This window comes from Eulemur rufifrons, chromosome 24 (genome assembly GCF_041146395.1).
Source record: "Eulemur rufifrons isolate Redbay chromosome 24, OSU_ERuf_1, whole genome shotgun sequence".
In the NCBI taxonomy this organism is placed as follows: domain Eukaryota; kingdom Metazoa; phylum Chordata; class Mammalia; order Primates; family Lemuridae; genus Eulemur; species Eulemur rufifrons.
The window spans coordinates 23,942-40,000 of NC_091006.1; the positions used below are offsets into that span (position 1 = coordinate 23,942).

Genomic DNA, 16,059 nt, shown 5'->3' on the forward strand with positions numbered 1-16,059 from the left:
TGTTTACACAGAGCTAACCCTAGGTCGAATCAGTCAGGAGTCGAGTGCGGGGAATCCTATGGTCCCAAACTGGGACTCCAGTCCCGGCCCCATAGCAAAAGGGGGTCATTTCTCAGAAAACGCACGCACACAGAAACGGGTAACGTTTATACAATTTTATACCGTGGTAGTGACTTCCTTCCCCGAGCCCGTGTTCTTAGGATCGGTCTCACTACATAGTACTTTTTTTTTTTTTTTTCTGAGCTTTATTTTATTTTATTTTATTTTACTGTCATTTCGTTAGAGATGATGGGGAGGGGTGGCGGGGGAGCAGGGCATAGTTCACTCACTGGAAGCCTCAAACTCCTGGGCTCCAGCGATCCTCCTTCCTCAGCCTCCCAAATCGCTGGGACTACAGGCGTGTGCCACCATGCCCGGCTAATTTTTTTCTATTTTTGGTAGAGACGGGGGTCTTGCTTTTGCCGAGGCAGGTCTCGAACTCCTGACCTCAAGCGGTCGGTCCTCCTCCCCGCCTTGGCCTAGGATTACAGGCGTGAGTCACCAAGCCTGGCCTGGATCGGTTTTTAATAGGTAAGGTCTACGAGACATCCCAGTCCAAACATCGATTCGGTGGGTCTCTACAGGATTCCGGGCGGAGATCCGATCTGGGGTTTACAACGTGGAGAATTAAGGCCTGGCTAGCAAAGAGCCCAGTGACTGAAGAGGGACGATGCTCGTCAGTCGTACAGAGCCTGAAAAGATGCAACACGGGGAAACGTTTCCAGGTTCCTCTCAGAAGAGGATGTCAGATGAGATGCCGAAACGAAAAGAATGGGTTCAAGCCAAAAGGAAAAATAGATAAATAAGTCAATAAATAAAACTACGGGAGACAGCCAGGAGACACTGTTTCCTCAGAAATGGCTAGGAAGCCTCCCAGGATAACCTGGATAGCAGCATATGTTCCTCCTCCTCCTCCGGCTCCCTCTCTTGTGTTCGTGTTTGTTTTCTGTAAACGCCAAGATGGGGCAGGGGTGGGGGACACCACGCCGGGTGGGCGAGCAGATCACCCTTCCCACCACAGGAGGGAGCACACACACACACACCCACCCACCCACCCCGGGTCATCACTCTGTAGTTCCGCGTGAGTGAGGTGAGGCCCGGAACGGTGCTAGTAGCTTTCCAAGTGGTCAAAAAGAATGCACAATAACTGGACCGAGGCCTGTCTGGACGCTGTAAAGGCCCACTTGAAAACTTATGCTTGCTCGCTAGGTGACCGATGTCCGCTTGACCTATGTCTGTAATTGGAAATACGTACCTTGCGGAGATAAAACAAAGCAATTAACTTGTAACTAAGTGTTTAAACTTTCCAGCTGCCTGTCGTAAAATTGATTGTGCTTGCTTAACGCCTGAAAGAATGTTCCTTAATTGGAGCTATCTGTTTCTGTAAACCTGCTCGCTTAAAGACTGTAACCGAAACGAAACGGGGGCCCGAGGCTGGTCCCGGACCACACAGCTGCGGAGTAGGTGGTATAGTGTTGTTTCAACCGCCGTGCCTAAAGTCACGGAGCTCTAGCTTAGGATAGTCTGAAACCTTCCTGCTTTTTTCGGCTCGGGGCCATTCTCTGTACCTGTACCCTAACAGGGCAGGGGGTGGTCGCTGGCCAGCTAATATGGACTCATGACTTGGCTCAATTCGGTCTCTAGGTTGTCCTGTCTCGCACTCCGTACTATAACAGATGCCATACCGGTTCAACCCAGCTCTGAAGGAAAGAAATGCCGAGCGTTCCACTAGCCGGAGGAAGGCAAAACGCACCTCTGCCTTCCTCTGAGGGCACGTCTGAGTGAACGGGTCGTTCTCCCTGCCCGTCACCCCAAGCCCCTCATCCCGGACCCCACCACACCCGGCCTTGACCTCCTCGGCCCTGCCCACCAGGCCCCATCATGGCCTCTGGAGCCTGGGCTCTCTCTCTCTCCAGGCACTGGCACTGCCCCCCGCCCCCACCCCGGGACCTGAGATCCAGGGCCTCTGTCTCCCAGGCCTCCCAGCTGTCTTGACTTGCGGACTCAGTGCCTGCTCTGCCAAGAGAGACCTCTTGCTGCGGGGTGGCTCTCAGTGGCTGCATCTCAGCGGTCTAACGTGTCCCCCACCATCCACGTGGCCGCCGGCGTCAGGCTTCGGTGCCGTAGTGCCACCCTGCCTCCCTTCCGGGGGAATCCCACGCTGCCTCAGGCCCATTATGACCTGGAAGAGGCTGCACCTGTGGGGTCTGCCCATTTCCACTACCCCCCCCCCACACACACGTCACCCCCCGGCCCCCCCATAGGGGTTAGGAAGAAGGCAACACTTTCTGGTACAAGGGTTGAACTGAAGGGGCGAGTGAGTGGCCACCTGGCAGGGGCATCGCAACAGATGGCTGAAGAAGTCAGCCGCCGAGTGCAGAAATGTCACGGAACTTGGGGTGCCACTGCCTTGCTGAGATAGGGCCAGGGCAGGCTTTAAAAGGCTAAAATTCTCCCTGCCTTTGGTACGTTAATACAGAACCCATGGTCCTTTCTAATTTTTGATTCCCGGAGAGGCAGGAAGTATTCCAAATGGCCACGCCATGGCTTTTCTAAATTGCCCACAAGGCCTTCTCCGACCCAGCGGGTCAGGGGTTTGCTTTGGTGTTACATCGTGGTAAAAGAGACATCCCACAGCAGTGACCATGTCCATCGACTCCGTCGGCGCTCTCAGGCTCGTAGTCCCACTTTTCAGACAAGCCTGGATGGCCACTCCGTGTCACTCTTTGCCAAATGCCAGCCACTCTCCTCCCCGCCCCGCATCCCCCATTTGGCCACCACAACTCTTCATCCCCAGGCGCTCTCCAGTAAAGTGTGCTCCTGTCTGTACACCTACTCCGTTGGGGGCGGGGGGGGGGGGGAGGTGGCACAAGAGGTGGCTGGTGGCCGGAGCAGGCCCGCCACCTTGAGTGTGTGGAACAGCGCTGAGGATTTCCTAAGGGAAGAAAGAGGGTGGGGAGAGCGAGAGAGCATCTCCTCCTCGTGAACCTCACAGATGATTGAGGACAAACAGGCCTGCACGGGGAGGGTGCCGAGTCTGCACCAGAGAAAATGGCTTTGTGGGGGGGTGGGAGGGGAAGAGGGCAGAAAGATTTTCTGTCTTTTTAAAACTTCCCCCAGGCTTTTGGGAACTTGCAGCCCGGCCTGCATCCCTGAGGCACGTTAACTCTTTGGTTATAACTCCAGGTGGCCCCCAGGGTGGGCGGCCCACAGAGTTCAAGGGCTTTCTTCTCAGCAGAGACGGGACCTTTAGAACAGCTAACTGCAGTAATTGCCTGAAGCTGAGAACCAACCCTCCTTCCTTTAAAACCTCTGTATTTCTGCCTAGGCCTATGTTCACGAAATTTGGGGGTTTGAGACTGAGAAGCTCTACCCTATTTATTTCCTCCTTTGTCAGCAAAGTAGACTCTCTGTTTTCTTACTCCTCATACCGCTTGTCCTCGTTATTCGGCCTCGTGGACAAGCAGCTGAGCTTTCGGTCACAAGTCCACACCCCAGGGTGGAGGGGTCCAATCCACCCCTGTCCAGACCTGGGCCCTTCCTGCCTCCCTCTCGAGACGATCTGTTTGGCAGCCCAGCCGCCTTGGACTGGGCCACAAGGAGGACACAAAGTAAAGACCCAGCCCCCCCGCCCCCCCCCACACACGGTAGTGGCGGTGGGTGGCAGTTCTCCAAGGGTTTGGGGCTTTTCCTGAGGCAGGAGACGGAGGGGACTGATTTCTTTAGAGCTCCGTCCCCTCCCCCATGCGGTGTGCCGCCTGGAAGCGGCAGCTCGCGGGGCGGGGTCGGGGCTGAAAGCGGCTCCGCCCGAGAGAAGCCCGAGGCGGCTACGTGCAAGCGCGCATGCACAGTCAGCTCGCGGGGCGGGGTCGCGGCTGAAAGCGGCTCCGCCCGAGAGAAGCCCGAGGCGGCTACGTGCGAGCGCGCATGCGCAGTCAGCGCAGTGAGTGGGGGAGGGGTGGAAACCGGCGGAAGGGCTCCGCCGGGGGCCCGGCCATCTGTGCGGCCAGGCTAGGGGTTTCCCTCTTGGGCCGGGAGCTCGTACCCCGCCCCCAGCCCGCAGGCAATCCCGAGGGGCAGAAGCACGACTTGCTGGGCACCTCCTCGGGCGAAGCGGTCGCGGTGGCTGGGTTACGTGGGGCCCAGACGAGTCTCTGGTTCTGGGAGCGGCACCTCCCCCACGCGCCTCTCCTCTTGGGCCTTCACCCTCCCCCCCCCCCCCGCTCCGGCCCCAGGGGAGGGGAGGAGTGGGGGGCAGGGAGACGACCTCAGGGAGGAGCCAGACCAACTGAATGAAAGCTTTTCATGAACTCGTGTGCCTTTCCCAGGGAAACACCATTTCTGGAGTCTATGAACTAAAATAAAATCTTAAGCCGCCCCCCGCCCGCCACCGCCAGCTGACCCGTCCCGTGGTTGGCCCAGGGAACCCTAGAAAAACCCTTAAACCTGAGCTGCTGCCCCGCAAGGACAGGGGAAGTCAGACACTCCTCCCTGATGGAGTCAGATTTTATAACAATGAGATACTGAATGTCCGACGGGCCTAAGGCCAGGCAAGACAAAGCTTAACGCATATCTAGCAGGCCAACCGTTTACTGAACTACAGGGCACTTGAGTTTTGGGTAAACTGTCCAGTGGCTTGTCTGTGATTAGCAGACCTCCTTACCTTAACTGAAAACATGATGCAAAGCCTTTAGGCAGAGGTTCATTTATGTCATCAATTGCAAATCAAAGAATCTTTAAACCCAGCTGTAAACCTGTAAACACCGCACCCTCCCTCCCCCGCCCCCCCCAACTGCCAGATGTCCTGCCTTTTCAGCCCAGACCAATGTACCCCTTCCATGTTTTGATTTGTGATTTTACATGTAATTCCTGTCTCCCTAAAATGTATGAAGCCAAACTGTAACCCACCCCACCACAATGGGTCCGCTTGCTCAAGGCTTCTTGGGCGTAGCTCTCTGGGCCATGATCACGGCCGTTGGGCTCAGAATAAAACTCTTTAAATTATTTTGCAGTGATTTGGGGTTCTTTTCCATGGACGAGTCAATCGTGTTCACATTATTTTAGCCTTGGGAGCTTTTTCTTTTCTATTATGTCTGATCCTGATCGCTAGCCAGGTATTCATTCATATTTTTGGTTGGTGGTGGTGCTCAAGCTCGTCTTTGTACATCCCAAATTGGCGTAAGCCACCGTGAATATGTTTTACACCTTCCAAGAGCTAGCGCTTATTGCCGTATCATAACCAGGGCTCGCAGCAATTTTTCTTTTTTTTTTTTTTAAAGCTGCTTCCACTTTCCACCTAGGTATACATACGAGTATACCCTTTAAATGAATGCTTGCATCGAGGAACCAGGAAGTGGTTTTTGTTGTTGTTGCTGTTGTTGTTTTCCCCCAGTCATTTATCTGCTCCTCAACCCTCATTATTTATCACACACACACACACACACACACACACACCCCCCATCTCTGTAGAAAAGCTCACGGAGATTGTTCATCCACCGCGTGCTTTCTGTTGACAGTATCTGAGACGATAAGGAGCACCATGCATTCTGTTCTAAGAGAAAAATTGCATATATCAGTATGATTATATTTTACTTCTTGTGTGAATTTAGTGGATCTCATAAAAGCTGATCTTGGTTTTCACAGCAGAGAAAAGTGGGCTTCTGTTTTGGTTTTGTTTTTGTTTTTCTGGAGGGGTGGTGTCTTCACATAAGTGATCATCTTTACAAGTATGCTATATCCGAGAAATTTCAGAAAGCTGCAAAGAGTGACTTGTTGACAATGCTTGCATTGAATGATGTATCTGAATCTGTGAATCGAAGGGGTCAGCATCTGACCAGAAAGCACTGTTAGAGGAAGAGGGGTTTCGGGTCTTTTCCTAAATTGTATCTGCCTAAGGCGGAAAATATTTCTGTTTCCCTATGACATGGTATTTTCCTCACAAGCAGTGTTAATGGCTCCATATGTCTCTAGACTGGCTGCAGAGCAGAGACTCCATGGTCTCCACTACTTGACTCTGTCTGTCCAAGAATGGCCTCCACAGCTCTCCTCTGTGAGATATCCACTCTCAGAGGTGGCACGGTATGGTGAGTAGGGGGATATGCTGGATTTTGAAAACTCAGAGTTTGAACCCCAGTGCTTTATTTCTTAGCAACATGAACTTTGTCAGATCACATCACCCTGCTGAAGCCCAGTCACCTAAAGGGTAGAAAATGCAATGGATAGATTGACGCTTCTCTTCTCTTCTCCTCTCTTCTTTCTCTCTTTCTTTCTTTCCTTGTGTCTTCCTGTCTCTCTCTCTCTCTCTCTCTCTCTCTCTTTCTTTTTGTCTCTTTCTTTTTTTTCTTTTGACGGGCCCTCACTCTGTTTCCCAGACTAAAGTGCAGTAGCATCATCATAGATCACTGCAACTTCAAACTCCTGGCCTCAAGCGATCCTTTCCCCCTAGGCTTCCCAAAGTGCTAGGATGCAGTTTTATTTTTATCTGTGACACCATGGGAGGAAATATCTTTTAGGGTCATAGGGTCAGAAATTTAGATCTCTTCTTTGAACTCATGGTAGCGGCTAACTGGGATTTTCAGTGTGTAAACGTAAGCCACTTGTAATTTCACCAGTACTCCCGTTACTTGTCATCTATTCAGGAGGTGAACTCTTCTTCCCCTACCATCTACTGTTCAAACGCGTTGGCCACAAGGATAATTTGAATATCAGATTCAGAGCACAAATAATTAAGGTCCTGTAGCGTTAATAAGTAAAAGGGGCCACACACAAACCTGTGGAAGTCTGTGTCCCTTCCAGTTTTTTATTTTGTTTGTTTGTTTGTTTGTTTTTGGGTTCCCCCCCCCCCCGAGACTGAGTCTCACTCTGTTGCCCGGGCTAGAGTGAGTGCCGTGGCGTCAGCCTAGCTCACAGCAACCTCAAACTCCTGGGCTCAGTCGATCCTCCTGCCTCAGGCTCCCCAGGAGCTGGGACCACAGGCATGTGCCACCATGCCCGGCTAATTTTTTTCTATATATTTTTAGTTGTCTGGACAATTTCTTTCTATATTTTTAGTAGAGACGGGGGCGGGGGGTCTCACTCTCGCTCGGGCTGGTCTCGAACTCCTGACTTTGAGCGATCCTCCCGCCTCGGCCTCCCAGAGTGCTAAGTTTACAGGCCTGAGCCAACGCGTCCGGCCTGTGTCCATTCTTTAATGTTGTGTGTTGCTCAGTTATGAAAAGGCAAGGGAACATAAAATCCGAGTTTTAGGGATGACTTATAGGCTCAGTATTCTTTTTTTTTTTTTTTTTTTTTTTGCCTCCTCTAAGCCTATGTGAATATCAAGGAGGGTAAAAAATTCAGTGTTCTCAGTTCAGTGCCCAACCAACCTCTGTTTCCAGAGTAAAAATTGAGCATCCTATTACACCTTTATTTCCCTTTGGTATGCTAAGGCCCAACTCGGCAGAGAGGTCACTGTTTATTCTCTTGGCTAAGATCACATGTGCCATAGTCTGTCTGCTTTGTCTCCTTTAGGGGTAATCATCCAATCTTACCCGGGCCCCTCACATCCTCGTGACAATAGGCCTCCTTGGTTTACTGAAATAGAAAAGACCGGCTCATCAGCAATGTTTGATCGGTTGCTTCAGAAACAAATGTTGTTCTGCTTTCTTTACTATGTTTGTTTTTTTTTTTTTTTTTTTTTTCCTTCTTTCTTCCGTCAGACCCAATCCGATATAGGTGGGAGAGAAGGTAACCGGAGCCTCTTGAAAAACCGAAGTGAACCAAAGCGAGCTCACAGATTCAGATAGAAATCAGGAGGAAGAAAAATTGAGAGATAACATGGATTTTCTGTCTAGCGGGTGTTCTCACACTTCAATTTTACCAGAAGCGTTAGGTAGGATGACGATGACGATAATTGTGACAAACACTATTCTCATTGGACAGATAAGGAGGCAGGCTCAGAGTGACGAGTAACCTGGGCCTAAATAGATCGCTAAGAAGCATCATAGTGTGTTCCTTGGTTACGCTGTTTTGTGAAGCTCAAAAAGTTTGGGGTGCGCGTGCGTCCATGTGCGTACGCAATCATAGGTGTTCTAGTAAAACGGATATGAGGTAGGATTTCCCATACCTTCAATGATTTCATGTCCTGCAGGAACATAATGTTCCGGGATCAGGTTTTTATTCTGCCTTCTGTGCCACATGCTCAACATGCCTGTGACTTTACAGCCGAGACTTGCTCAGGGGGAGCCCATTCTCATCTTCTGGGAGGTTCTGCTAATCTTTAAAAGACAAGGACATAGGAAGATGATCCTATAACAACGACTGTGACCACGATTAAAGGCTTACTGTTTACCACGCGTGCTTCTGCGGGCTTTGCCTGCATTTGCTTTTTCACTCTGCCCAATATCCCTGTGGGGTAGGCACCATGATTTCTGCATTTGCAGATGAAGAGGCTGAGGCTCAAGAGGATTTATGACTCGCCAAGTTACCAAACACGGAGTGTCGTCCAGGTAGCCAGTCCAGGCCCCCCGGCTCTGCAGCCACTCTGCAATGCTGATTCTGAGCCTGACCGTTTCATCACTGGTGGCTCCCTGAGAACCTTGACTCGGCCCCCTTCCTCAGTTCACTTGGGAAACATATTCATGTGTGTGTATTTCTCTCCTTCCCTCTCCCACCCCCCCTCTCTGTTTTAGTTTTTATTATTTTGAAAAGTGCATAGAACGATAAAAACTTTAAAAGTAGGAAAAAGCTTACGGAACACATAAGGACACAGAGAAAGAAAATATCTGTGTACAACAGTGCAACGCATTTGTGTTTTAAGTCGTGGTGTTGCCAAAGAGTCCAAAAGTTTAAAAGAAAGAAAAACAAACAAACAAACAAACAAACAAACAGACAGACAAAAAAAAAAAACCAAACCACCATGGAAAAGTTTATGAAGTGAAAACACTTACAGTAAGCTAAGGTTAATGTATTATTGAAGAAAGAAATTTCTAAAGGTAAATGTCGTGCGGCCTAAGTGTCCAGGGTTTATGAAAACCTACAGTAAGTAATGTCCTAGGCCTTCACATTCACTCACCACTCACCGCCAACTCACAGACTCACCCAGAGCAACCTCCCGCCCGCCCTGCAAGCTCCATTCACCGTAAGTGCCCTGGCCTGGGTGTCCCACTGCACAGAAACCTATTAGACTGCATTTCTTCCCATTACTATCAGTAGTTGTACATTTCTTAGGACTGTAGGCCTACGATACACCTCCAGGCATAGTTAGGGGTTGGGAAGAGGAGGGAAGAGGCCATTCTTCATTTATTAATTGGGTAGCATGGGGACAGGGGAGGCAGTTTCCTCCTTCTCCTCCTCGGCCCCCTTCTCTCTTGTTTCGCTTCTCCCTCTCTTGTTTTTCTTTATTCCTCTCCCAGTTCCCCCTTCCATCGTCTCGATGGATTTGGATGAGACGTAGACATTTTCTACGTCAGGCCTTAATCATACCGAGGGAGCAGGAGAAAAGTAAGCCGCCTACCATGACACAATGGAATGGAAGTTTGTCAGCCATTGACTGCTGTGGCATTCCGACATTTAGTGTCTTCAGGACATTCTATATTTCTGCTATCCCACTAGAATATATCGCCTCGATCACTACTGTGTGGCCACATCCCAGCTGTTTCGTGAGCCACCCTCAATGTTCGTGACAATGTAGTGTGGGGACTCCCTCCGTCTGGTGCCTTAAACTCGCACATTTGGGGTTTTGTATCAGGATAGCAAAGCGATCGCCTTTAAATAACCTGGCTGGCCATGGTGGCTCATGCCCGTGATCCCCGCAACTTGGGAGGCAGAGACGGGAGCGTGACTTGAGCCCAGCAGCTGGAGACCAGCCTGGGTAACACGATGAGACCTCATCTCTACCAACAAAAAAAAAAAAAAAAAAAAAAAGAAAAAAGAAAAATTATGGCGGGTGTGGCAGCATTTGCCTATAGTCCCAGCTACTCAGAAGGCTGAGGCAGAGAGGATCACTTAAGCCCTGGATTTGGAGCTTGCTGTGAGCTACAATCAGGCCAAGGCGGCCTGGGAGAGGACAGAGTGAAAGAAATCCTGTCTCAAAAAAAAAAAAAAAAAAAAAAAAAAGAAAGAAAGAAAAGAAAAGAAAAGAAAGAAAACAAGACCGATAACACAACACAACTTAGAAGACTTGGTGTTACCGAAAGCTCGGCCACCTGCCCACGAGGCCGAATAACGAGGACAAGCTGTTTGAGGAGGAAGGAAAGAGAGAGTCTATTTTGCCGGTAAAGGAGAAAATAGGGTAGACCTTCCCATCTCAAGCCTCCGAATTTCCCCGAACACAGGGCTAGGCAGAAATACAGAGCTTTTAATGAGGGGGGGAGGGGTTCTCAGCTTTAGCGATGATTGTGGTTAATTATTTCAATCGTCCAGGCTCTGCCAAAAACAAAGCCTGTGAACTCTGCCGGCCGCCCACCTGGGGGGGGGCGGGGCAGGGGACCACTTGGGAGTTTTAAGAAAAGATTTAACCTGCCTTGGGGACATAGGCCAGACTACAAGCTCCCAAAAGTGGTGGTGGTGGTGGTGGTGGTGGTGATGGGGAGCGTAAAACGACAGAACGTCTTTCTGTCCTTTATTGGTTTCTCCTTTTTCCCCCCTAGGTGCCAAAAGACCTGAGACTGATGCCGAAAAGAAATAGGTACAGGCGCCCACGTGCACACACAAAGATATACGATCGAATACATCGTGTTGACAGTGGGGGAAACTGGAAGATGATGGGGAAGTATCACGAGCAACTTTGTATTTCTTCCAGGACAGGAAAATGGACACGAAGAGAAAAATTCATCGTTCTCGGCGTAGGATAAAAAGCCACATCTTGTTATATAATATAATTCATTCTGTGATTTAAGTTTTTATACGACATGATATTCGATAAGCCTAAAAAACAAGATAAAAGAGAAACAAACAAAAGGGAAAAAATAAAAATAAAAAAGACGACGGGCAGAGGCCTACGGTCCCGGGAGGAGGCAGAGAGCGGGAGGAGGGGCGCCTCCCGCAGACAACAGGGCGGGTGGGCGGAGACCCGCTAGAGGCTAGGGCTGCCCCGGGCGGGCCCAGAGCTGCGGGCCCGGGAAGAAGAGGGTGGGACCGTCCGGACCGTGCTCTCCTCCCCGCCCTCCACACCTCCCGGGAGTCAGCTCTTAAACTCCCAACGTCACCTGACTTTCCAGATCCCGAGGTCTGATCAAAGTGGCCGCAAGGTGACACCCAGCAACCGCTGCCGGTGTCATCCTGAAAAGAACGGACCCTATGACTGACGGGGGTGGGGCGGGGTGGGGGTGGGGCGCACAGTGGGTGGCCCGGCCAGCTCCCCTTCCGCCTCGGAGCGGATCGGATCATCTGGAACTTTATCCAGAGAGGAGAGAGTGCCCCTGGGTGTGTGCTAGAAGCCGGAGGGTTGGGGCAGGGACCTACCCAAGAGAGAAGTAGAGTACAGGGAGTTTCAGAGTTGACCCACTCACGATCTCGCCCTGGTCAATACAAGAGTGGCAATATCTGTCACCGTGGAATGAACACTTGGTACCGAAGACCTTTGTCTATGCTGGCCCCCCTATGCCTAGGGGGGGCATGTGGCCAGAATCTGACATCCTAAACGTCTTCGTAGAAAGAATTTGGGGGCGGGGGTGGGGGAGAGAGACAGAAATAGAAAAGAAAGGGGGAAAGAAATGGCTGCCACAAAACTATCAGAACAGATAAGCGACCGATAGGGCCTATCTGGTTAAGTTCTTTCCCTACCCAGAGAACGGTGGACACAGAGAGTCAGGGATAGAATTTCACGCTCGGCACTGTCTCTCGTGGCAGCGGGAAGGTGGAGGGTGGCTGAGGGTTCTATGCTCCTTTATCACACACCGTCAGGTAGGTCAGGTAAAATTGAGGACAGATTTCCAGTGTTTCGAGAAAGGAAGAGCACTCGTGCAGGCCATCTATCTGTACGTGGGAGAGTGTCCCCGAAAAGTGGCTTTCAGTGCCGGGATGTGCCTAGGCCAAGAAGGTTACACGATCCTGAGTGAGAATGGTCCGTCCCATAGAGTCAGTCGGTAGGAGGCCACCGGTCGAGACGGAACTGCCCCCCCTCCCACCCGCCCCCGCCCCACAGAGCAGACAGACTCAGAATGGAGTCACTCGGTGCCAGTGCCCTGCCCGGGTGCCCCATCATTCAACCGAACTGGGAAACAGGTGGGCTTTCCGACCCTCGGGAGGGAGCTTCACGGCGGGCGGACAGATCAGAAGGGGCCCGGCTCCCTTGAGCGGGCAGGCTGGGGACGGTCGGTGGGGTCTCTTGACAGGAGGCACCACGGAACCCTTGAGGCAATGTCGGGGGGCACCTATGTTGCGGTCCAAAGCTAGCGTCTGAGAAGTCGTCCCGAAAGCATGATGGCGTCAACAAGTCCCCTCCGTTCAAGAAACGAGATTCATTTCTAGAGGAGGGCCACCCACGCGGGAGAACCGTAGGCTTCCTGTGGACATTCTCTTCAAAAGGCAATTCACTCAGCGGAGTGAAAATCGGAAAAATCGCTGTCCTCTGACGCAGCTGCAGAGAAAAGATGGCACCAAAATCAATGAAACACACACATACACACACAAACACACCTCCTCCCATCTGAACGAGCACTCCGGACGGTCACATAGGGAGAGCGACGGGCTCTCTTCCCACCCTGTGGTTCTCTACCTTTCGTTGCGGTTTTTTCCCTCAGTGGATAGAGGAGGAGACACAGGGGGCTCAGCCGGCATGCGAGTGGGTTTATCATCCTCTGTGAGTATCAACACGCGACACCACCTAAGTGAAGGAACACACCGGTGTTTCATGTCATGTGGCTCAATGCCTGGCAGATACGAGCCTTTGCAGGCCTCCTCGTGATCGACAGGACGTCGCCTTGGACACGGACACATCTTGTCCCTCCCTCCCGAGGCGATAGGCGGTTCCGTACCTCCTCGGGGCCAGGGCACAGTCTGCCTAGGCACCTACAACACGTGTGGCAACAGCCTCGATGGCTCTGCCATGAGAACGAACTCCCGTGGCACGGGGGTGGGGCGAGGGGGGGGGGGTCGGGTGCTGAAGAATTCAGCTGAGTGAAGGAATGCCACGGGATTCAGAGTGCCATCGGTGGGCTGAGAGGCGAGCAGGGCGGGCTTTGAAAGGGTAACATTCTCCCTGCCTTCCGTCTGTCTGTGAATACAGAACGTACACGCCAGGCGGGGTGGCTCACGCCTGTAATCCTAGCACTCTGGGAGGTAGAGGCGGGTGGATCGCTCAAGGTCGGGAGTTCGAGACCAGCCTGAGCAAGAGCGAGACCCCCATCTCTACTAAAAATAGAAAGAAACTATATATCTAAAAATATATACAGAAACAGTATCTAAAAATATATACAGAAAAATATTAGCCGGGCACGGTGGCGCATGCCTGTAGTCCCAGGTACTCGGGAGGCTGGGGCAGTAGGATCGCTTGAGCCCAGGAGTTTGAGGTTGCTGTGAGCTAGGCTGACGCCACGGCACTCTAGTCTGGGCAACAGAGTGAGACTCTGTTTAAAAAAAAAAAAAAAAAAAAAATATATATATATATATATATATATATATATACACACACACACACACACACACACACACGTATATCCAATTAGCTGGGCATGCTGGCACATGCCTGTAATCCCAGCTACTCGGGAGGCTGAGGCAGTCTGATCGCTTGAGCCCAGGAGTTTGAGATTGCTGTGAGCTAGGCTGACGCCATGGCACTCTAGCCAGGGCAACAGAACGAGAGACTCTGTCAGAAAGAAAAGAAGAGCGAGAGCGAGAGAGCGAGAGAAAGAAAGAAAGGAAGGGAGAGAAAGGAAAGAGAAGGAAGGGGGGGAGAGAGAGAGAGAGAGAGAGAGAGAGAGAGAGAGGAGAAAACTATTAAAAAATTCGGGACCAGATCCATCGGTCGGTACTCAGAAGCGTGACGATCGGGTGTTCCCGAGCACGTGTGAGATGTGTCTTCTCCCTGACGCCGCGTTTCCTCCACACACACATCACCCATCTGCCATGGAAAAAAAGCAACAAAAAGAGAGAAAGAGATTAAGAAGGGAAAATGGAAACAGGGCAAAAGAGGAAGAAAGAAAGAAATTTCGAAAAAAAGAGACCAAAGTCACAGCGAGAAGGAAGAATACTGAGCCCAGAGCGACACCTAGTGACCACACCGTCACAAGCACCTAGGGCCCCAATTCGCCAGAGACATCTGGTGGACCCCAGAGCAACATGTGGTCGACCCGGGGCCATGGCGTCTGCAGCCGATTCCCAGGCGGGCACACGAGCCCGGGGAAACTCATTCTCAGCGCGGGGAGGAGGGGAGGGGAAATAATAGCAAAGTCACACCAGATCCCTTTCTAGTTCATAAACGTGTTGATTGCGTGTTCACGAGCACGTGTGAGAAGGGCCTCCTGGTGTGTCGGCACGTCACCCGCGTGACGTGAAACCATGAATCCGGGGGGGGGGGGGGAGCGGAAAGGCGCGCAGGAAAAGGCAAAGAGAGAATAGATAAAATGAAAGGACCAAAAAGAAAGTCACACAGCAGGGTAGGGGAGTGAGAGCAAGTCGAGAGACTGCAGACAGAAACTCCGAGAGGAGAGGAATGCTCCGGAGCGCCCCTCGCCCCGCGCGAGAAGAATACCGATCGCAGGGTGACCCCTAGGGGCAGCGAGGCCAGAGAGACCAAATCCGTCCCGAAGCCTCCCTGTCAGGATGACAACCACAGACCAGACATCTGGTCAACCACCCAAGGACCAGACATCTGGTCAACCAGCGAACCCATGCGGAGGCCGCATGCAGCAGCGACATCTGTTCGACCACTCAGGGTGCTCCCTGCCGGGAGGGTGTGTCTCTATGTGTGTGTGTCCGGGGGGGGGGGGGAGATTGCGATGAAAGTCACGCCAGGTCCCGGGATAGTTCGTGAGCGTGATAATTGCGTGTGTGTGGAGAAAAAACGGGGCGGGGCGATAGGGAGTAAAGAAAGGAGGAGCGGGCGAGCGGAGGGGTGGGGAAGGAGAGGGAGTCGAGAAGCCCGCAACCGCAGCGCCTCCTGGCGGTGATGCCCCTCCATAGCATCGATGGGGCCAGCCCCGCAGAGACTAAGTGCGACAGGACATCTGGTCAACCCCAAGGACCATGGGATCCCGGCACGAAACCGGCGGAGGACGAGGACGAGGAGGAGGAGGAGGAGGAGGAGGAGGAGGAGGAGGAGGAGGAGGAGGAGGAGGAGGAGGAGGAGGCTAGGCGGCGGTGGCGGCGGGCTAGGCGGCGGCGGCGGCGGCGGGCTAGGCGGCGGAGGGGGGCTAAGCGTCGGCGGGCTAGGCGTCGGCGGCGGGCTAGGCGTCGGCGGGCTAGGCGGCGGAGGCAGGCTAGGCGTCGGCGGCGGGCTAGGCGTCGGCGGGCTAGGCGGCGGAGGCAGGCTAGGCGTCGGCGGGCTAGGCGGCGGAGGCGGGCTAGGCGTCGGCGGGCTAGGCGTCGGCGGCGGGCTAGGCGTCGGCGGGCTAGGCGGCGGAGGCGGGCTAGGCGTCGGCGGGCTAGGCGTCGGCGGGCTAGGCGGCGGAGGCGGGCTAGGCGTCGGCGGGCTAGGCGGCGGAGGCGGGCTAGGCGTCGGCGGGCTAGGCGTCGACGGGCTAGGCGTCGGCGGCGGGCTAGGCGTCGGCGGGCTAGGCGGCGGAGGCGGGCTAGGTGGCGGCGGGCTAGGCGGCGGAGGCGGGATAGGCGGCGGCGGGCGGGGGGTGGTGGTGGAGGGGGAAAGAAAAAAAAAAATCCCACCTTCGGACACGTATTGAGGTACGAGGGAGAGCTTGTCGAGGAGCCCGCAACCGCAGCGCCCTCTGGCGGCGACCCCCCTCCATAGCGTCGATGGGGCCGGCCCCGCAGAGACTAAGTGCGACGGGACATCTGGTCAACCCCATGGACCGTGGGGTCCCAGCACGACAGCGGCGGAGGCGTTAGCGAGCCAGTGAGCGGGAGAAAAAGGTAGTCCCACCT

General features: G+C 52.9%; 1 pseudogene; it reads left to right on the forward strand.

Annotated features, from left to right (window-relative positions):
- The first annotated feature begins 14,418 nt into the window (after positions 1-14,418).
- On the forward strand, positions 14,419-14,510 carry LOC138375209 (small nucleolar RNA U13; annotated as a pseudogene).
- The last annotated feature ends 1,549 nt before the right edge of the window (positions 14,511-16,059 follow it).